Source organism: Pristiophorus japonicus, chromosome 3 (genome assembly GCF_044704955.1).
Source record: "Pristiophorus japonicus isolate sPriJap1 chromosome 3, sPriJap1.hap1, whole genome shotgun sequence".
Classification (NCBI taxonomy): domain Eukaryota; kingdom Metazoa; phylum Chordata; class Chondrichthyes; family Pristiophoridae; genus Pristiophorus; species Pristiophorus japonicus.
In genome coordinates this window covers 224732327-224755055 of record NC_091979.1, presented here as the reverse complement: position 1 = coordinate 224755055, position 22729 = coordinate 224732327, and positions in this window count along the sequence as shown.

The window sequence follows — 22729 nt, the reverse complement described above, 5'->3', positions numbered from 1 at the left end:
CTACACCACTCCTCAAGCCACACATTCATCTGAGCTATCCTGCTATTTCTACTCTGACTGGCACGTGGCATTGGTTGCAATCCTGAGATTACTACCTTTGAGGTCCTGCTTTTTAATTTAACTCCTAGCTCCCTAAATTCAGCTTGTAGGATCTCATCCCGTTTTTTACCTATATCGTTGGTACCTCTATGCACCACGACAACTGGCTATTCACCCTCCCCCTCCAAAATGTCCTGCAGCCGCTCCAAGACATCCTTGACCCTTGCACCAGTGAGGCAACATACCATCCTGGAGTTCCGGTTGCAACTGCAGAAATGCCTATCTATTCCCCTTACAATAGAATCCCCTACCACTATAGCTCTCCCACTCTTTTTTCTTGCCCTCCTGTGCATGGTGCCATGAACTTGGCTGCTGCTGCCCTCCCCTGATGAGTCATCCCCTCTATCCCCCAACAATATCCAAAACGGTGTATCTGTTTTGCAGGGGGATGACCACAGGGGGCCCCTGCACTACCTTCCTTCCACTGTTCTTCCTGCTGGGCACCCATTCCCTCTCTGCCTTTGTAACCTTTGCCTGTGGTGTAACCAACTCACTAAACGTGTTATTCACAATATCCTCAACATCACGGATGCTCCAGAGTGAATCCATGCGCAGCTCCAGTGCCATAACACTTCCTGCATATGTAGTCGTCAGGGACACTGGAAGCGTCCCTGAGTTCCCACATAGCACATCTTCTTGGTATACCATAGGCTGGGCAGGCTGCATTTCTTGGGTGTGTGAAATGAAGGAGGTACAGGGGTGGAATTGTAGTGAGGGGATTGTGGGAAAGCAACAGGTGCATGTGAGAAGGAAGATAATGTTTGAGGATACCAGCATCGTGTATTCTTTCAACTCCACCGCTGGCCAAGGGCTCAGCCATGACCCTGTCAAGAATGGCCAGCATTGTCTCCTCCAAGGGTGTGAGGTGAAACTAGGAATGGGAGGTGTGCCTCGTGTTTGGTACAGATTGTTATTAGGTGAGTGATTGAAGGACGGGGTGGGGGATGGGGGGGGGTCGTGCATTGAGAAGTGTGTGAGGCTAATGGTATAATTGGTAGGAGTTGGCTTTTGACCACTGATATGAGGCCATGAATCTTCTTTGGGCAGTGGCTCCTGTGGGTAGAGGATCTCTCTTGCAGTGTTGATCCTCTGCTCAAAGCTGGAGTGCTGTGTGTGAGATCCTTGCTCCTCCATAGTCCCTAGTCTCTCGCAATTAAGAAAATATGGTACTATGTTCTTTTCTGCTGAATATTTCCAGGAAATTTTGATTGGGTATTTTTATTCTTTTCTGTTCATTCTTCTTCTTGGCATCACTTCTCACTTCTTCCCTGAGATTCCTTTTGCAGTTGTAATAGTGGGAAAATATTGGCCCATATTTTACAGTAAAAATAATGGTGAGGTTATCAGCGCCCACCATTATTGAGGAGTAAGTTGGACAGCAACTTCTGGCGACTGCACATGCGCAGTTAAACGCAGAAATCAGGAAGTTGCTGTCCGAATTGCCCTCCTCCTCCAGAAGCTGCGTTTTATCGGTATCTCACCAAGAAACTTGACATTGAAACCCATGAAGGGCGTGGACTTTCTGTATTTGCCCGCTAGATACCCACTAAACTCACTGGAACTTGTCCATCCAAGTGTAAGTGAATTTTTAACACCGTGACAAGTCTTAATTACTGCCAAACAACCTGGCCCTGAAAATCTACATTTAAAAGTGTGGTGTCTCATTCCTCCATATTTTAATTATTGTTGGAGATTTAAAAAAATTTTAAAATGTAAATAATGTTTTTTACTTTTTCTTTCTGTCTCTTTTATGTCTCTCACTCTTAATGCCATCTTTCTTTCTCTCTCTTTATTTGGCTTTCTGTACATTTTTTCTCCATAAATTGGCCTGGGCTTTTATCTGGTTTTTGCCTCTCCCTGGAGATCACATGGCTCTGGTTGGGGTGGAGTGCAGAATGTTTTAGTATAAGGGATGTCGCAGTTGTGGTGAGGCGGATTGGTTAGGCTGTGTGCTCTTTGCTTTTCTGTCATTGTTCATTGTTCATGGGTTTATATGTAACCTTTAGGGCTGCTGACCAAGGGCCGTGTGGCTCTTTGTCGGCCGCCATGGACATGATGGGCCGGAATGACCTCCTTCTGCGCTGAAAATTTCAATGTTTCTATGTTTCTATGATTAGGCATTGAATTAAATATTATAACTTACACTTCCTGGTTTAGACTCTGTGGGGGGAGTTTTAACCCCAAGATTGGCTGGGTTGGGAGCGGGTGGGGGGTAAAAATGATTGATTTGTAGAGCGAGAGCACAACCCGGCTCCACTGCACCTACTTGCGGGTTTAACAGAGGTGCGTTTGGATGCCAACGAGAAACCTACTTGCTGAAGTCAGGGATTTAATACTTGGATGCGGGCGGGTACTTATTGGCATACCTAATGTCCTTTGGAGATGTCAGTGAGGTATTTTAAAATTGTTTTTAACTTGGCTCCAAATTTAACTTGAGCAGCATGGATTTTCCAGGGCCCGAGAAACTGGTCTGGCAAATGGAGGCAAGTTTGCTCAGCTGTTCAGGCGGGTACTTAAACTTGTCATTGTCCCATCTGAATAAAACCTCATATTACAGATGCTGGCTAAATTACCTCTGGAAAATATGTGTGGATACAGCATTTTTCAACTATTGAGTATTTCTAATTGACAAGATCAGGGCGGGAGGCACCTTGGCTGTGTCTGACAGCACAACAGCATGCAATGATTTGCTGTAGTGGGATCAGCACCTGCAAAGGAGAGACGTCCACAAGAAGGACAAGGAGTATATGGAGGAGCAGGAGGAAGAGAAGGAGGATGAAGATGGGCAACCATTGCCAGACCAGCCACTTACCTTGCTGCCTGGGGTGCCAGGGATGCCCTCCGCCATCCTCCGCCTGCTCCACGATGACATGCAAGCCATGATTCTGACCAACGGATCCATCACAGACCCATTTCACGTTCAGACCGGGGTCAAGCAGGGCTGTGTCATCACACCAATGCTCTTCTCGATCGTCCTTGCTGCAATGCTCCATCTCACTTTCACAAAGCACCCCACTGGAGTGGAGCTAATCTACAGAACAAACGGGAATCTGTTCAACCTCCGCCGCCTCCAGGCCAGATCCAAGGTCGTCCCATCCTCCGTCATTGAATTACAGTGTGCAGACGATGCGTCTGCGCTCACTCGGATGCCAAACTCCAAGCCTTCACATTCACCGAGGCGTACGAGAGCATGGGCCTTACGCTAAACATCCGTAACACGAAGGTCCTCTACCAACCTGCCCCCGCCACACAGCACTGCCCTCATGTTATCAAAATCCACGACATGGCCTTGGACAACGTGGACCATTTTCCATACCACGGGAGCCTACTATCAACAAGGGCAGACATCGATGACGAGGTCCAACACCGCCTTCAGTGCGCCAGCGCAGCCTTCGGTCGTCAGAGGAAGAGAGTGTTTGAAGACCAGGACCTCAAACTCGGCATCAAGCTCATGGTCTAAAGAGCAGTGGTGCTATCTGCCCTCCTATATAGCTCAGAGACATGGACTGTATACATGAGGCACCTCAAAACACTGGAGAAGTACCACCAACGCTGCCTCTGCAAGATCCTGCAAATTCATTGGCAGGATAGACGCACCAACATCAGTGTTCTCACTCAGGCCAACATCCCCAGCATGCAATCACTGACCATGCTCGATCAGCTCCGTGCTGCATTACAAGGAGACCTCGCTGAGGGGGCGGGTGGGGTGGTGGTGGGGGGGGGGGTTGGGGGGCATTGGTTGGGAAGGGGCATTGGGTGGGAATTGAGAGCGCTTTGAGTGGAGTTTCCACTTCCACATACCACTCCTGAGCCAGTGCCATATCACCCCTACCACTCTGCTGCAGATCAGATTTGTGAAGATCAGTGATGTGTTGTAAGGCCATTGATAAACTATCTGCCATCCTATTTAAGACGGCAGACAGTTGGTATCCAAAGTCTGCACAGCCACGATCATGGCCTGCATGAACTCATTTGAGAGCCGTGCTTGAAGCTCCATGGAGATGGCCACTCTATCCATGGCAGACATTCTCGCAATTCCCTGCGCCACCAATCCATTAGTGATTGAGTTGGACTCCTCCATCCTCTCCGCTATTGTAGAGAGTGTGCGCGTGGCATGTCTGTCAGTACCTGGCTAAGTTGTTGATGCACCTCTGGCACAATGGCCCCCAGGGTTCAGCAACTGTGTCCAGCTGAGCAGTGCTTGGAGAGGATTGTGCCCCCCCCACTCCCCGCCAACCCGACGTGGGCTCTCCATAGCTGTCCTTGCCACCAGTGTCTGCTCGTGCTCACTTGTGAGGTGTGAATTGTGGGAGTGAAAGCCCATATTTCTGAAATGCTTCACTTTCAGTGCAATCTGGACATGACACATGCTGGGTTAAATGTTGAAGCAGCTTTCTGATTGAAGTTTGGATCAAAGCAGGAGATGTCTCACAACACATGATGCTAGACAATATGGACTCAGCCATTCAAATGTGTCAATCTGATCACTTGTGTGTTTACAGTATTTCATGGCAAGGGTGGATTGTGGCAGTGAGACCTGATTTCAGGACAATGGGTCATTCAGTCTACATCATCTGTATGTTAATTATGTGTCGTCATAGACAGTCCCTCGAAACTTGCTTCCACGCCAAAAAGGGATGAGTTCAAAAAAAAATCCGACCTTCTGTGCACGCATAATTTTTTTTTCTTCTTTCTGCGCTTCTGGTCAGCTGTCGATCGCAAACGCTAATGCAGGCAGGGAGCGCCTGCGCATGTGCAGCATACCCAGGGATGAATCAGCCATTTTACAATTTAATTCACAATGGAAGTTGATGGTAGTAGACAGAGAAGGACCTAATATTCCAGGTCACGAACTACATCTTGAAGGGTGGAAGATGCCTGTGCGTGGATTTTTTTTAACGTGTGGTGACCGTTGCACACCAGCCACCACACGGGCTTGACAGAGCTAGGTCTTGGCCCAGTGGCAAGGATTAACCAAGATGACTGGAGACCTGCCCTGCTACACGGACCTAGTGCGCACACATATCGCAGTGTGGGCTGGTCCGTGCTGCCCCTGGGTCCTCGCCTCTTCTGGCCCCGAACTCGTGCCTCTCCCAGGCCCCGATCACATCCCTCTACATTCTCTCGCCGCTCCTTCGCCCCGACCTCGCCGCTCCTGCTGTACCTGCCCACGCTCCAATCACTGACTTGGACCTTGATGATGTCCCTCTTCGCTGCCGTCGCCCTCCTGCACCAGCTCGCGCTGTACCTTGAAGTGGTATGCCGCCACGCTGCCCATGGCTGGACCTCGCCACTCCTTTTATGGCCCCGACCTGCCGCTGATGGTCTCTCGCAGGTCAGGGCCGCCACGACCTGCGAGGGTTGTTACAGTAAGTACAATTTTTATTGATGCACTCCTTCATTACTTAAATTATAAATCTGACGCAGTATGTGCCAGTGATACTATGCATGGAATCGAAGAAACTCCTGCTGATCACCAGTTTGTGTACAGTAATTCATGAAGCATTTAGATGTGATTTCAGGCCAATGGTCGTTTAGTCTACATCATCTGTATGTTAATTATTTGCATGTAACATTGATACTATGTATGGAACATAGAGCTCAAAGGCCTAATTTTGTATCAGAGATGTGAGAGAAATCTGTTTGAGGAGAGACACTAGTTTTGGATTGTGTTTCACACAAGCAGAGAGCATGCACTGGGTTTGTTTAGTGTGGGTACCTCAGTCATTTTCATACTGGTTTTTGTGTAATATGAAGATTTCAATAAAAGACCTAGGGCTGGATTTTCGGGTTTTAGCGATTTTGCCCGTTTTCGGGCGATAATTGCGGAGATACATTTTTTTTAACCGCTGGGTTACCGTTGCTCGCCAGAGCGCGCAACTTTCGGCAAATGGTGAAGATCATTAGTGTTAGCAACAGAATTTGTGCCGGAGCTGGAAGGTTGCGACCCCAAAAAAAAATCGGATCTTCTGTGCATGCACAATTTTTTTTTTTCTTCTTCCCGTGCTTCTAGTCAGCTGTCGATCGCAAATGCTAATGCAGGCAGGGAGCACCCGTGCATGTGCAGTACACCCAGGGCTGAATCAGCCATTTTACAATTTGATTCACAATGGAGGCTGATGATAGTAGACAGAGAGCCAGAAAGTATAGCCCAGAGGGGAACGAGGCCCTTGTTAGTGCAGTAGAATGAAGATGGGCCGAATTGAACAGGAGGGGTGCAAATAGACCCCTCCCAGCAGTTTTTAGAAACATTTGGAGCAGAATAGCTGAGGAGGTCTCCTCTGTCGACACTGTCCGAAGGACCCCTACACAGTGCCGCAAGAGATTTAATGATCATTGCAGGGTTGTTAGAGTAAGTACAATTTTTTTATTGATGCACTCCTTCATTACTTAAATTCTAAATCTGACGCAGTATTTGTTCTCATGCTGTGTTGCACCCTATTTGCCATGAATGATCTTTACACATTATTAAGATTGCTTTCTGAGATCTTAAAAGATGTTTATGTACTTCGAGGTCTTCCTCATGAACTACATGCAACTTCCAGGACCATTAAACAGAGGACTGCATTACATGCACACAGTATGGTATAATTGCTTTGATGGCTATCTGTGTGAGCCACAAGAGCAGATAGACCCTCTGGTAACTATTCCCAATTTAATCTTTGCAGGGAAAGAAGTCCCACAACCACCGCGAGCGGCAGCGGACAGGTGGTGGTCCACACCGAACCATGACCAATAAGGGAATTTTTTAACCAATAAAGGAATTAAGGGTTACGGGGAGCGGGCGGGTAAGTGGAGCTGAGTCCACGGCCAGATCAGCCATGATCTTGTTGAATGGCGGAGCAGGCTCGAGGGGCTAGATGGCCTACTCCTGTTCCTAATTCTTATGTTCTTATGACCTTAACAGACCTCGAGGAGCGAGTAGCAGGTCTGATTGGTGCCTCGGGGGGAGCAACTGCCCATGGGGGTGCTGACCCACTGTTTGATAGTGAGGATAAGTCCTGCACACTCCCCAGTCTGGGTTGGGGCAATGTGATGTAGTGTCTGTGGACTAGGGTTGGGGCAATGTGATGCAGTGTCCCTGGCCTACATATAATGGAGCAGCGGCGGTCCTTCAAATAAGCCTGTGCTATGTGACCTTACTCATGTCACCCTGCCCCCTCCCCTGCTGCTAACCACTCATCTGTTGTTTTCTATTTCCAGATGAGCAGTCGCAGATGCCAAATCCTTCACTGGAAACCTCCACCTCAGGCCTTCAGGTGGGGTTGGAGGAGAAGGAGGAGAAGGAGCAGGAACTTGAGGGAGAGGAGCGGACGGAACAGCCTACTCCGGGGGTTGGGAGTGGGGCGGGGGGGGTGCCAATGCACTCGACACCACTTTTTCCACTGGTCAACATCTCGTCAAGGATGAAATATTCCCGGGCTTTGAGCCATCCAAGGCCCCGAGTACTAGTTGCGTGCAGCAACACACTTCCGGGGTTGAAACCTGAATGCCGTCTCTCCGGAGGGTGAGTCAGCAAAGTCGGACTGCTGACAGACAGGCAGACGCACAACTGGACATGGTGGGACTGTCCAGGAAGAGCGTCCAGCTCACCCGACAACTCCTCGAGGTATTGGGTAGGATTCCCGCAAGCATCGCGACACTCTCTGCGACCACCGCAGAGGTCGGGTCGCAGATTGTCCGTTCGAGCCGCCAAACCACCGAGGCTGTGAATGCCTATGTGCTACTGATGGCCTCCATCAGTGAAGCTGCAGTCCCCAGTGTCACACCCAGAGCCACATCACCTGTGACTGGCAACGCCAAGCAAGAGGCTCGCCACTCAGAAGCTGCGCCTTCCATACCCCGAGATTCTCCAGTTGATCCCCACATGGTATCTCCATTGTCTCTCACCCCAATACAGCAGGATTCTGGCCACCTTGCTGCATGAACTCTTGGCGCCACCTTGGGTAGGGTCATGATGTGAGGGAGAAGGGTTAGGGTGATGGGGGGGGGGGTGGGGAAGACCCGGTGGTAAAACACAGTCGGTGCAGAGGTTGTTGTTTTGTTGTTATTTTATGAAAGTTTTAAAAATTTACAAATTCGGTTCAAGTTCAAGTTCAATGTTTAAAACATTTTATTTAAGTTTGAGAATCATGTTTAACAAGTTTACAATGTTTATTAAATTATTTTGTTCACCTTGACCATTCCTGTGTAGTGTCTATTTTACAGAATAAGAGTGGGAATAGTCAACATGGTGGGATAGAGTGGCCAGGCAATGGTCAAACGTTCCTTTCACTCTTCAAGCAAAGTGTTGAATTATGAGCTGCTGATGTAAGGCTCTTGCAGTGGCGAAAGCTCCAACGTGGCCTTCCCTGTGGTGGGGGTGGGGGTGTTGGTGGCATGGGTTGCTCGCCAGGCTCCTTTTTCTCGTCGTCCTCCTCATCCTCCTCCTTGACCCCTTCCTCCTCTTCCTCCTCCTCCCCTTTCTCCTGAGGTGGTCCTGCAGTCCCCATTGGAAAATCCTGTCCCCTCATGATGGCTAAGTTGTGTAGCATGCAGCACACCACAATGAACTCAGAGACCTGCTGAGGGGAGTATTGTGGGCAGCTTCCAGAGTGGTCCAGGCATCAGAAGTGCTGCTTGAGCACTCCAATTGTCTGTTCGACGATGTTGCGTGTGGCTGCATGGCGCTCATTATAGTGATGCTCGGCTTCTGTCCGAGGGTTTCGGAAGGGGGTCATGAGCTAGGTGGCGAGGCCGTTACCTTTTTCCCCCAGCATCCAGCTCTGGTCTTGTGGTTGACGCTGGAACATGAGTGAGACACTGCTCTCATGCAAGATGAAAGCATTATGGATGCTCCCTGGATATTGGGTATTGACTGCCATGATGCGCTAAGTATGGTCGCAGACGATCTGTATGTTCATAGAGTGGAATCCTTTTGGTTTCGGTAAATCTCTGGATTGAGTAAAGGTGCTCGCAGGGCGATGTGTGTATAGTCAATGGAACCCTGAACCTTGGGGAAGCCAGCAAATCATCCAAAATCTATAGCCCTCTCATTCTGTGCCTTCTTGGTCATTGGGAAGTTTATGAAGTCCATCCTGTGTGCGTACAGTGTAGTAGTCACCTGGCGAATGCTGCAATGTGTAGCGTGCTGTGAGATGGGGCATATGTCCCCCGCTGACGCCCGAAAGGAGCTGAGGCATAGAAAGCAAGTGCCGCAGTCACCTTCACCTCGATGGGCAGTGCAGTCCTGTTGCCATTGGTAGACTGTAAGTCTGCTTCTATGAGCTGCCATATATCTGAGACCATCTCTTTTCGGAAGTGCAGCCTTCTAATGCAGTGTGCCTCAGAGAGTTGAACATAAGAACATAAGAACATAAGAATTAGGAACAGGAGTAGGCCATCTAGCCCTTCGAGCCTGCTCTGCCATTCAACAAGATCATGGCTGATCTGGCCGTGGACTCAGCTCCACTTACCCGCCCGCTCCCCGTAACCCTTAATTCCTTTATTGGTTAAAAATCTATCTATCTGTGACTTGAATACATTCAATGAGCTAGCCTCAAATGCTTCCTTGGGCAGAGAATTCCACACATGGCACAACATTTAGGCTTAATCCAGTTGTCAGTTTTATTAAGCAAAAACGAACTAAAAACTACAGAACTAGACTTCTGAGAGAATTGACTGAAGACATACATAAAAACAGAAATTTACAGCACAGGAGGAGGACATTTCGGCCCATCGTGTCCACGCTGGCCGACAAAGAACCGCACGGCCTGTGGTCAGCAGCCCTAAAGTTTACATATAAACCTATGAACAATGACGGAAAGGCAAAGAGCACCCAGCCCAACCAGTCTGCCTCACACAACTGTGACACCTCTTATACTGAAACATTCTACACTCCACCCCAACCAGAGCCAATCACTTGCCCAGTTCGTAGCTGTAATCATGGATTGTAGGTTCTTGGTCAATGGTTCTTTGACCGGTTGTTTCCTCTTCAGTTCTGGTCCTTCTGTGTCCTTTCCGTACTTCGCTTCGCTTCTGTACCATCCACTTCTGAGCTGCTTCTAGCTTGCATATTTATATCCATGTTCTGAATAATCCCACACTGCGCTGCGGTTTCTGATAATGAGTTTGGATTGATACATTGTTTGTTGTTGCCAGTTCATTGGATATATTCAAGAGAGAGTTAGATATGGCCATTATGGTTAAGGGGATCAAGGGGTAGAGAGAAAGCAGGAAAGGGGTACTGAGGTAAATGATCAGCCATGATCTTATCGAATGGTGGTGTAAGCTCGAAGGGCCGAATGGCCTACTCCTGCAGCTATTTTCTATGTTTCTATGTTTGTGGTGATCTTGTTTGACTGACTGCAATGATGGACCTGGCTGTCCCCAATTTGCACACAGAGTCTACAAAGCAAAAGATAACTCCTCATCTTAAGTACCACATTCTCCAAAAATGTACACCTGGTGGGGTCCCTTTGTTGTTCTAGTTCTTTGCAGAATTGGAGTCTCCAGAGAGATTTGTTTTCCCCCCTCTTGCCAATCAGTTCAGGGCCTCTTCAGTTAGTTTTATTAAAATGTAACAACCACATTGTTTTCATGCACAAACCCAGTCTGGTTTCTCGACCGCAGAGATTGTCCTTAATTGGTGGTGAGTCACCACCTGCCCCAGGCTGGTGCCCTTTTTCTCCCTTTGTCCAGTTCTTCCCAAAAGATTGCATTAACTCACTTTAATCCGGTTTTAGATCGTGGCCTCTTTCTGTGCCTTCTGTAAAATGTATAATCTTACAGTGTCCAAGGTGGATGGATAAATGGGAAGGTGATGTAGTGCATAGAAAGTAAAGGCTGGGTGCTGCTCAAAGTTAAGTGGGTGTGAGGAGCAATGTATTGCGACCACTTAGCAGGACAGAGTGAAAGGGGGCAGGGGCTTAAAGCACAGGAAGTATTTAAATCAGAAAATATACTCGCTTTTCCTGACCTGGTTAGGTCATTAAACCGTTTTCCACGTTACATCCATGACCTGGGCACAATGCTCCTGATGCTATACCTCCTCAGCTACTCCCAGCCAATCCTTCTTGGTGAGAGCAGCAGTTTCATCTTCTCATTTCTTGGGAAAAGTATGTCTCTCCTGCTCCTGACTGCACCCACCAGTAATTTCAGCGAGGCATCAATAAATCTGAGTGGTGCCCTTGTTCTATGTCCACCATCCATCCTGAACACCTCCAATTTACATTAGAGCACTGTCCCTTTAAATACACCTGCGATTGCGTCATGCGGGTACACATCACACCCGCTGCGCAGCGTGAAGACGCAAAACTCGGAAGTCAAAATTAAATGGCACGATTGAGTTGAGAACGCAGATTCCGACCCGCTCACTTGAATTACGGGTTTCCTCCGCACAAGTCCAGAAAGTCCATGAGAAAGTCTAAATGTAGTGAGTGGCGAGGACCAATCATTTGCTGCGGACCACAAAATCTGGGCCATTATGTTTAGCATCTGTTACACAAACATCTATAAATAGGATTGCCTAAAAATTGGCATGAAGAGAGGGGGAGGGGTGGGAGGTAGGGGGAGGCGGCCCGAGGTCGGGGAGGGGGAGAGGAGTTTGGTGCTCCGGGCGGGTCAGAAGTGTCACTGGGCCCTCGGCCGGCTGAGTGTCGGCGGGCCCAAAATCGGGGTGGAGGTTGGCCGCGTACTGCGCATGCGCCCCTGGCCACCAAAATCATGCCGGACGAGCGATGGTGCCGGGTAAGGGAGTCCTGGATAAGGGAGGTTTAACCTGCAATATGCTCACATCAGGATACTTTAGAAAAAGTGGTGTCTATATGCACCTGAGTTGTCACTTCCTAGACTTGCCCAGCAAATTACAGCAGGGCAGCTTTCACAAGTGCTATTTTAAATGACCTTTACCCCCATTAAGGGAAGTCTCTGGTCAGTCATGAAAGGGGAGACTCCTGTTAGTGCCTACGGGGGAGGAGTGGTAACGGGGTGCTCAGGGGTTACTGACCCGTCGCGGCAAATTCACTGACACCCGCGAACTTCCCTGGCGAGTTAGCACTGGCACTAATACTTACCACCTCGATCTCTTGCGCCCCGTAGATCGTGACATCATCTGGTGCACAGCATCTTGTTACCACCCTGGATGTAATATTCGCTTCTGCCCCCTGCAGCATCGCCGGCCGTCAACAACGGCAGCTGCAGGAGGCGTTAGCACCTTGGCAGGCCGCTTGGGAATGATATTTAAAGGCAGTGAAAGAAAGAAAGAAAGACTTGAATTTATATAGCGCCTTTCATGACCACCAGAAGTCTCAAAGAGCTTTACAGCCAATGAGGTACCTTTGGAGTGTAGTCACTGTTATAATATGGGAAACGCGGCAGCCAATCTGCGCACAGCAAGCTCCCACAAACAGCAATGTGATAATGACCAGATAATCTGTTTTTGTTATGTTGATTGAGGCATAAATATTGGCCAGGACACGGAGGATAACTCCTCTACTCTTCTTCGAAATAGTGCCATGGGATCTTTTACATCCACCTGAGAGAGCAGATGGGACCTCGGTTTAACGTTTCATCCAAAAGATGGTACCTCTGACAGTACAGCGCTCCCTCAGTACTGCACTGGAGTGTCAGCCTAGATTTATGTGCTCAAGTCCCTGAAGTGGGACTTGAACCCACACCTTCTGACACTGCAATGGTGGTCAGGTAGGGCAAAATTTATTTAACTCCCCATTCTGGTGCCTCCTGCTTTCTTTTGCCCCTGCAATTGCTCAGCCCTACACACTCTTAGGGCTCAGGTTTCGGCCTGAGTTACTCCTATTTTTTTGAAGCAACTAGTTTAGAGTGGAGCGTCTTAGAAATTGCAATGCTCGACATTTAGTTTGCTCCAGTTCTAGTGAGTTAGAATAGTTTCATTGTAGAACAGATTTTTTTTTCAAAAGGGGGCGTGTCCAGCTACTTACGCCTGCTTTGCAAGTTTAGGTAGTGAAAAGTTACTCCAAACTAACTTAGAATGGAGTAAGTGTAGATTTTTGTAAGCTCAGAAAAACCTTGCCTACACTTATAAATCAGGCGTATGGAACGAGAGATGCAGGGGATGGGCAAGGGGGGTTTACAAACATTAAACACTTCACTTTTACAAATAAACAGCCATCATCAATAATAAATGATAAATTAATCAATAAATCAACCAATAAATCAATCAAAAAAAATTAAAATTAAAAATTTAAAAAATAATAAAAAAATCAATCAATAAATAAAAAATTAAGGGCTAGACTTTCCACTAGGTGGCTAAGGCCCCCAAAAATGGGCTTTATCCCATCTTGTGGAGACCACGTTTACAAGGGCCTCGTTGGCCTCCTCACTAAAGGTTTTTGCCCTTTGCCTCTCCATCTCCCTTGCTTTTTGTGGTTCCGTTGATGATTATTAACAGATTTAACAAAGTTAACAGATAGCTAATCGAAAATAGCTAGCAATACAATCAAATGTAATACAGATTTTTGATAAATTTCTCAAATTATCGAATATTTCTTCCTCACTGCTTCTCTCCTCCTCTCTTCTCTCTCTGCCTCCCACTCTCTCCGACCCTCCCTATGCTTCTCAGCATGTGCGATGACCCATGAACTCTCCAAACGCGGCAAAAAAAAACAACCCCCAAAGAAATCCCACACATGTGCACACTAGTGATGTGGGATGTAACGTCCGTGCTGTTCACTGGAACAAGGTCCATTTTTTTTTGCGATTTTCCACTCAGCCTTACCCCGGCGATGTCAATTGGGCGATCTGATTTTTCGGCGATCTCACGATCGCCCAAAAAAAGACGAAGTGAGACCAAAGTCAAAAAAAGCTTCCCTAGCAACACTAGTGTGCGCATGTGTGGGATTTTTTAATAGTAAGTTGCATGTTATAGTATTAAAAATTATTCATATGCAGCTACCAGAGTAAGTTGCATCTTAATATTTAAAACATATTTAAAGGTCATATTTAAAATCATACATATGCATTATTTACTTGCTGTTTATAATTAGAATAATAAAAACTATTCATATGCACTGCAATGTTATGTAATAATTGAACATTGAAATCTGTCAGTCTTCAATGTTTATTGTCAAGTACAGTAGCTTATGCCATGCAATGTTAAATTATCATTTACAGAAAAAGATAAGCATCAACCGTGCAGAGCAAAGGAGGACGGGTGGTGACTCCGCGACGGTCCACACTCTTAATGCATACGAGGAGCTTGCGGTGGCCTTGGTGGGGTTTAAAAGCTGTTTGGTCACGACCCGTGGTGTGGCTGAGCCCACCCTTGAGTCTCGTGAGTAATGGGAAATGTGCAATGTGTCAAACATTACTAAATACATACGAAAAATATCGTAGTTACCCATGTAATGTTATGCAATTACAATTCAATAATTTCGATGTAGTCTTGATCTATGAATGAGGCCATGTTAACCCTGATGAACCCTTGTGCATATGTGGTTTTCAAAAGTATTGCAATTTTTTGGGTTATTGAAATATTGATATTGATATTGATATTGAAATATTGATATATATTGATATGTATTGTTATGAGTTGTTTAGAAATTTCATTCATTTTTCTAAGGTCAAGTGTCCGTTGAGCAATGCTCGGTAGCCGAGACATCTGCAAATCTAGATCCCTCCAACAGTTTGCAGGAGGAAGAGGAGGAGGAGGAAGAGATTTTTTTTGTGGAGGGGGAACAACCTGGATAGGTTAGGTGAGTGGGCAAATGCATGGCAGATGAAGTATAATGTGGATAAATGTGAGGTTATCCACTTTGGTGGTAAAAACAGAGAGACAGACTATTATCTGAATGGTGACAGATTAGGAAAAGGGCAGGTGCAAAGAGACCTGGGTGTCATGGTACATCAGTCATTGAAGGTTGGCATGCAGGTACAGCAGGCGGTTAAGAAAGCAAATGGCATGTTGGCCTTCATAGCGAGGGGATTTGAGTACAAGGGCAGGGAGGTGTTGCTACAATTGTACAGGGCCTTGGTGAGGCCACACCTGGAGTATTGTGTACAGTTTTGGTCTCCTAACCTGAGGAAGGACATTCTTGCTATTGAGGGAGTGCAGCAAAGGTTCACCAGACTGATTCCCGGGATGGCGGGACTGACCTATCAAGAAAGACTGGATCAACTGGGCTTGTATTCACTGGAGTTCAGAAGAATGAGAGGGGACCTCATAGAAACGTTTAAAATTCTGACGGGGTTAGACAGGTTAGATGCAGGAAGAATGTTCTCAATGTTGGGGAAGTCCAGAACCAGGGGACACAGTCTAAGGATAAGGGGGAAGCCATTTAGGACCGAGACGAGGAGGAATTTCTTCACCCAGTGAGTGGTGAACCTGTGGAATTCTCTACCACAGAAAGTTGTTGAGGCCAATTCACTAAATATATTCAAAAAGGAGTTAGATGAAGTCCTTACTACTAGGGGAATCAAGGTGTATGGTGAGAAAGCAGGAATGGGGTACTGAAGTTGCATGTTCAGCCATGAACTCATTGAATGGCGGTGCAGGCTAGAAGGGCCGAATGGCCTACTCCTGCACCTATTTTCTATGTTTCTAACCTGCGGCCATCGCGATTGAGATGGAAGAAGCACCGGGACCAAGTGGTGTGCAGGTGGTGATGCCAAGGCACGTCATTTTGCAAATGCGAACCCCACGGAGGTCCGGTCAGCTTGGTGAGCAATCGCCTACCATGGAGGGCCAGACAGAGAGTTTGATATCCCTATACAGGGGGACGGTCGCGATTGGTCGTGGCCTTATCAAAGGTTTCGCGGGATTCTCTGCGAACTGGAGCCAGTTCTCCGTGAACTGGAGCCAGTTTCCAGCATCCTGGAGTGAGTTCTGCACGAACTTCCGAGCAGGCACAGACTACAAGGGAGATCTTGGAGGCCATTCGGCAGCAGACAGCCGCAATTAATGCCCTACGGCATGCGTTGCTGGCTGGACATGGCGCTGCACCCCAAGGTGTCGTATCTGCTTGTAGTGAGACCCCGAGCACGCAAGTGAGTACGGAGGACACAGTACCTCCTGATTCGGAAGTGGAGCTTCAGGCTTCCACTTCCGCTCCGTCAGTTCCACCACGGCAGGAAGTCTTGCCATCCCACTCTGCACAACATCTTGGTGTCGGTCTGCATAGACCAAAATGGGCGAGTGGGGTGCGAACACAGGGTGGGCTGGACCTGGAGGGAACAGTGGCTGCAGGTAGGGAGGGGGGCGTTTTTTCACAAAGTTTGTTCACTTGTTCAATTGTTCTTATTCCTGTTTTGTTAGTTTTGCTAGTTGTTATTGGTTAATTGTTAATTGTTAATTGTTAAGATTTTGTGTATTTGAGGGAAGGGTGGGTTGGTGCGGGGGGCGGGGGGTTGGAGGGATAGTTTACCAAATTTTTTTTTTGTATTTGTTAATAAAAATTTTTTTATTTAATTCAACGTGTGTGTCTTCTCTCTTAGTTACATTAGTTATCAACTATACAGATGTTATTCCATATTTGTTTATTCTTTTAATATACGAGTACTTTAGTAACACTTTAATAACACTAAACTTGATAAAATAAGCATAAATTCTGATGATAGGCCAGTGCAGGCAAGACAACAAGGACACCCCACGCAATTGAAACTTTTGATTAACCCTAACTGTAAATCAACATCTGAATGTTCACATTTAGCGAGTGGAACCCCTTTCTGTTACGAAAGACCTCCGCGTTCTTTAAGGGTGCTTTGAGGGTAATGTGCGTACAATATATTGCTCCCTGCACCTTGGGGAAGTCTGCTATTCTATGGAAACCGAAAAGTACTCTCGGTCTGTGCCTCCCTGGTCATTGTGAAGCTTATGAAGCCCCTCCACGAGCATAAAGAGCGTCAGTCACCTGTCAAATGCAGCAGTGTATAGCGTGCTGATGTCTAATTTTAATAATCTCTCAACAATATCTAATCACTGTACTCTACACTCTCTGTACTCTCTATACTGTATAGCAGTCAGTTTGATAGGCCCCAACGATATCAGTAAATAACTTCACTATGTAAAAGCTATTTAATAGATTCAATATATAAAACATAATAAATTATTTTATATTTACTAAAAATAATGTAATAATACCTATTATTTTCCCTGTCCCAATATTCTGAGTACAACTGCTCTCTAGTTAAATCACAACTAATCCTCTACCCTTTCATTGAAGTCAAAATGGCATCCGTAGTGCCCGTTTTCCTTCTCTTAGGCCCAGAAAAAGCAACTATTTCTCAGCACTCTTTTGGGCCTTGCATCGGCCCAGCGAAGTGCATGCTAGATGCTGAAACTTGGGATGGGCCTTGTGTGGGCTATAATTTCGGCGATCTTCTCGGCGATCAAAATAGAAACTTAGGCACCTATTTTTCGGGCGATATTTTGGGCCTAGTTTCCACTTTTTGCTCAAAATGGGCGATAGAGGTCCGTTTTGGGACATATATGGGCCGTAAATGGGCGATGTGAAGTGGAAAGTCTAGCCCTAAGTTTCTACTCACCTACTGCAGCACCGGGAGCTCTCCAACAGTGTGCTGGGATGCCCCCCCCACAACCCCCCACCAGTGTATCTCTCTCTCTCTCTCTCTGTCTTTGTCAGTGTCTCTCTGTGTTTCTGTCAGAGAGAGGGGGGGGGAGGGGAGGAGAGAGGGAGAGGGAAGGAGGGGGAAGGAGGCGTTGAAGGAGGTGGAGGAGGGAGGGGGAGAGGAGGGGTGAGGGGGGAGAGGAGGGGGGAAAAGGAGGGGGAGGGAGGAGAGGGGGAGGGGGAGAGGAGGGTGGAGGGGAAGGAGGAGAGAGGAGGGGGAGGAGGGGAGAGAGGAGTGGGTAGAGGAAGGGGGAGGAAGGGAGGGAGAGGAGAGGGAGATAGGAGGAGGAAGGGGTAGGGAGGGGGTGGAGAAGAGGGAGGGAGGGGGAGAGGAGAGGGGAGGGGTAGGAGGAGGAGGAGGGGGGAGAGGAGGGGGAGGAGGAGGGGAAAGGCTGAACAGGAGGTGGGGGAAGGGCTGAACGGGAAGGGGAGGGGGAGGGAATGGGGAGGAGGGGGAGGGGGTGGAGAAGGGGGAGGGGGGAGCTGAACGGGGGAGGGGGTGCTGAACGGGAGGGAGGTGGGGGGAGGCTGAATGGGCCGACACCCACACCGAGAAGCCGGGCCGCCGCTGAGGACTTCGGGCAGGGCCCACCTCCAGGGGATGCCGGGTGAGCCCCACCGCCAACGAGGTAAGGGGCTATCAGGCCACTCGGCCCGAGATAGGGGCGACGTCCCTTTGGCCTGGGATAGGGTCGTCGCCCGGAGACAGGACGCACTGGGAGGTCCAGGAGCTACTGCGCACGCGCACAGCCTCCACTGCGCACGCGCACAGCTGCCAGCACTGGTTTTGGCGCAGGGGTGTAGCTCCGCCCCCATCAGCCCTTGCTTCGCCGTGCCGAGCCGGAAACGGGCCTACAGATATCGGAGAATCGCGAGGTAAGTATTCGGCGCAATTTTTGTTCGACAAATTAGGCGGGCCTCTCCGATGTGCGCTGTTCTAGCGGGAGTCCAAAACTTGAGCCCATAGAGTGCTTGGGACTGCTATGTGCGTAGCGCAGATGCCAGTGCCCAACAAACATAGCCTGAAGATTCATTCAACGCAGCATTGGCCCTTCCCTTTAAGGGAGGGAAGGAGGCTGTAAAGATTGTAGCGCTACCCCGAACATTGCTCACTGCTCTGCCCATACTGCCCCCCTCACTCCCTTTACTGCTCTAAGGGAAGTGGTAGTGCTTGATTTAGCGCTCCACTTCCCTCTTGGAGTGCTAAACCAGAAGTTCCAGCAGAATCAAATCTTTATCACCCGCCGATACTTTTGCACTCCCTGAAAAGTTATCACCCCAAATGGGACACGACGCAATTTCTAGCCCTTAGATTTTGTTATACTTTTAAGCCAAACTTTAGGCTACAAGTTGGATGTGAAATACTTTGGAAGAGAGAGTTTGTGAAGTTCCTGAACCCTTTCTCAGGATTTGCTTGTTAGTAAATGATAACATGGGAATGTCTTACCCTTGAGATTCCCAAATCAGGAGGGGAGCAGCAGCAAGGAAGGCAAGTGAAGACCTTCACTAGCTACAAGAAGAGGGCAAAGAAGGGAAGGGCACGGAGGCATTAAATGATCCATGTATTCAGGAACAGAACATCTCACAGGAGCAGTGTGCAAGGTTTTCCTATTCCACCATTTGGAGCAAGAATTGGAGCTTAATACCAGGGCATGCACTGCCTGTGGCAGTTAAGGTCACATGGCTGTAAACCTTTATGCTTCTGGCTCCTTCTCAATCTAGGCTGACACTCCAGTCCAGTACTGAGGGAGTGCTGCTCTGTCAGAGGTGCCATCTTTCATAAAATCATAGAATCATCGAAACATACAGTCATTTGGACCATCGTTGCTATGCTGGCTCTTTGAAAGAGCAGTCATGCTTAGTCCCCATCCCCACTTTTTGTCCGTAAATTCCTCATCCTCAAGTACCTGTCCAATTCCCTATTAAAATTATTTACAGAATCAGCTTCCCTCACCTTTTCAGGTAGAGCACGCCAGATCCCGACAACTCTCTGAGTTAACAAATTCTCCTCATCTCCCCCCTCAATCTTTTGCCATTGATTTTGAATCTGTGACCTCTCATCATTGACCCACTCTCACAGGGAATAGCTTTTCTCGATCCACTATATAAAAACTCCTAATCATCTTGAAAACCTCTATTAGGTCACCTTAAACCTTCTCTGTTCCAAGGAGAACAGTCCTAACTTTTCCAACCTCTCCTCATAACTGAATTCCCTCATCCCTGGTAACATCCTGGTAAACCTGTACCTTCACATCTTTCCTGAAGTGTGGTGCCCAGAACTGTCCACAATACTCCAGCTGAGCCCTAACCAGTGATTTATAAAGTTCGAGCATGATCTCTTTGCTTTGTATTCTTTGCCTCTGTTTATAATCCACAGTAACCCATATGCTTTTTTAACCACCTTATCAACTTGCCGTGCCACCTTTAAGGAGTAGTGTCTCTGGACACCAAGGTCACTCTGCGTATCTCTGTGTGCAAATTGGCTGCTGTGTTTCCCTACATTACACAATGACTACACTTCCAAACGTACTTCATTGGCTGTAAACGCTTTGGGATGTGCTGAGTCGTGAAAAGTGCTGTGTAAAGACACATTTTTTCTTTCTTCTTTCATCTACATTTTTCAAAATCATGTCACTTCTTTCCATATTAGTCCCCCCATTTTCTCGGAATGCAGCTGGTGATAATTTTGCTATTCCCATTTAACCCTTTCTAGACCCATCGTTTGTTCCTTTACTTGTCACATAATCATTTCTTTTTGCCTTGCACCATCATCCCATTTGTCTGGATTGCTACCAGTGCCACGTGCTAGTCAGAGTAGGAATCACAGGATAGCTCAGATGAATATGTGGCTTGAGGAGTGGTGAAGGAGGGAGAGATTCAAATTCCTGGGACATTGGAACCAGTTCTGGGGGAGGTGGGACCAGTACAAACTGGATGGTCTGCACCCCCAGCAGGACCAGAACCAATGTCCTAGGGGTTTGCTAGTGCTGTTGGAGAGGGGTTAAACTAATATGGCAGGGGAATGGGAATCTATGCAGGGAGACAGAGGGAAGTAAAATGGGGGCAGAAGCAAAAGATAGAAAGAAGAAAAGTAAAAGTGGAGGGCAAAAAAACCCACGGCAAAAATCAAAAAGGGCCACACTACAGCAAAAGTCTAAAGGGACAAAGTGTGTTAAAAAGATAAGCCTGAAGGCTCTGTGCCTCAATGCGAGGAGTATTCAGAATAAGGTGGACGAATTAACTACGCAGGCAGCTATTAACGAATATGATATAATTGGGATTATAGAGACATGGCTCCAGGGTGACCAAGGCTGGGAACTCAACATCCAGGGGTATTCAACATTCAGGATAGACAGAAAGGAAAAAGAGGTGGGGTGGCGTTGCTGGTTAAAGAGGAAATTAACGCAATAGTAAGGAAGGACATTAGTTTGGATGATGTGGAATCTGTATGGGTAGAGCTGCGGAATACCAAAGGGTAGAAAACGCTAGTGGAAGTTGTGTACAGATCACCAACAGTACTAGTGAGGTTGGGGACAGCATCAAACAAGAAATTAGGGATGCTTGCAATAAAGGTACAGCAGTTATCATGGGCGACTGTAATCTAGATATAGATTGGGCTAACCAAACTGGTAGCAGTACGGCGGAGGAGGATTTCCTGGAGTATATTAGGATGGTTTTCTAGACCAATATGAGGAACCAACTAGAGGTCTGGCCATCCTATACTGGGTGATGTGTAACATAGAAACACAGAAACATAGAAAATAGGTGCAGGAGTAGGCAATTCGGCCCTTCGAGCCTGCACCACCATTCAATAAGATCATGGCTGAACATTCCCTCAGTACCTCTTTCCTGCTTTCTCTCCATACCCCTTGATCCCTTTAGCCGTAAGGGCCATATCTAACTCCCTCTTGAATATATCCAATGAACTGGCATCAATAACTCTCTGCAGTAGGGAATTCCACAGGTTATCAACTCTCTGAGTGAAGAAGTTTCTCCTCATCTCAGTCCTAAATGGCCTACCCCTTATCCTAAGACTCTGTCCCCGGTTCTGGACTGCCCCAACATCGGGAACATTCTTTCCGCATCTAACCTGTCCAGTCCCATCAGAATCTTATATATTTCTATGAGATCCCCTCTCATCCTTCTAAACTCCAGTGTATAAAGGCCCAGTTGATCCAGTCTTTCCTCATATGTCAGTCCAGCCATCCCGGGAATCAGTCTGGTGAACCTTCGCTGCACTCCCTCAATAGCAAGAATGTCCTTCCTCAGATTAGGAGACCAAAACTGAACACAATATTCCAGGTGAGGCCTCACCAAGGCTCTGTACAACTGCAGTAAGACCTCCCTGCTCCTATATTCAAATCTCCTAGCTATGAAGGCCAACATACCATTTGCCTTCTTCACCACCTGCTGTAGCTGCATGCCAACTTTCAATGACTGATGAACCATGACACCCAGGTCTCGTTGCACCTCCACTTTTCATAATCTGCCGCCATTCAGATAATATTCTTCCTTCGTGTTTTTGCCACCAAAGTGGATAACCTCATATTTATCCACATTATACCGCATCTGCCATGCATTTCCCCACTCACCTAATCTGTCCAAGTCACCCTGCAGCCTCTGAACGTCGAGAAAGGAATAATTAGCAATCTTGTTGTGCGAGGCCCCTTGGGAAGAGTGACCATAATATGATAGAATTCTTTATTAAGATGGGGAGTGACGCAGTTAATTCAGAGACTAGGGTCCTGGACTTAAGGAAAGGTAACTTCGATGGTATGAGGCGTGAATTGGCTCGGATAGACTGGCGAATGACACTTAAAGGGCTGACGGTGGATAGGCAATGGCAGTCAATTAAAGATCACATGGATGAACTACAACAATTGTACATCCCTGTCTGGCATAAAAATAAAAAGGGGAAGGTGGCTCAACCGTGGCTAACAAGGGAAATTAGGGATAGTGTTAAATCCAAGGAAGAGACATATAAATTGGCCAGAAAAAGCAGCAAACCTGAGGACTGGGAGAAATTTAGAATTCAGCAGAGGAGGACA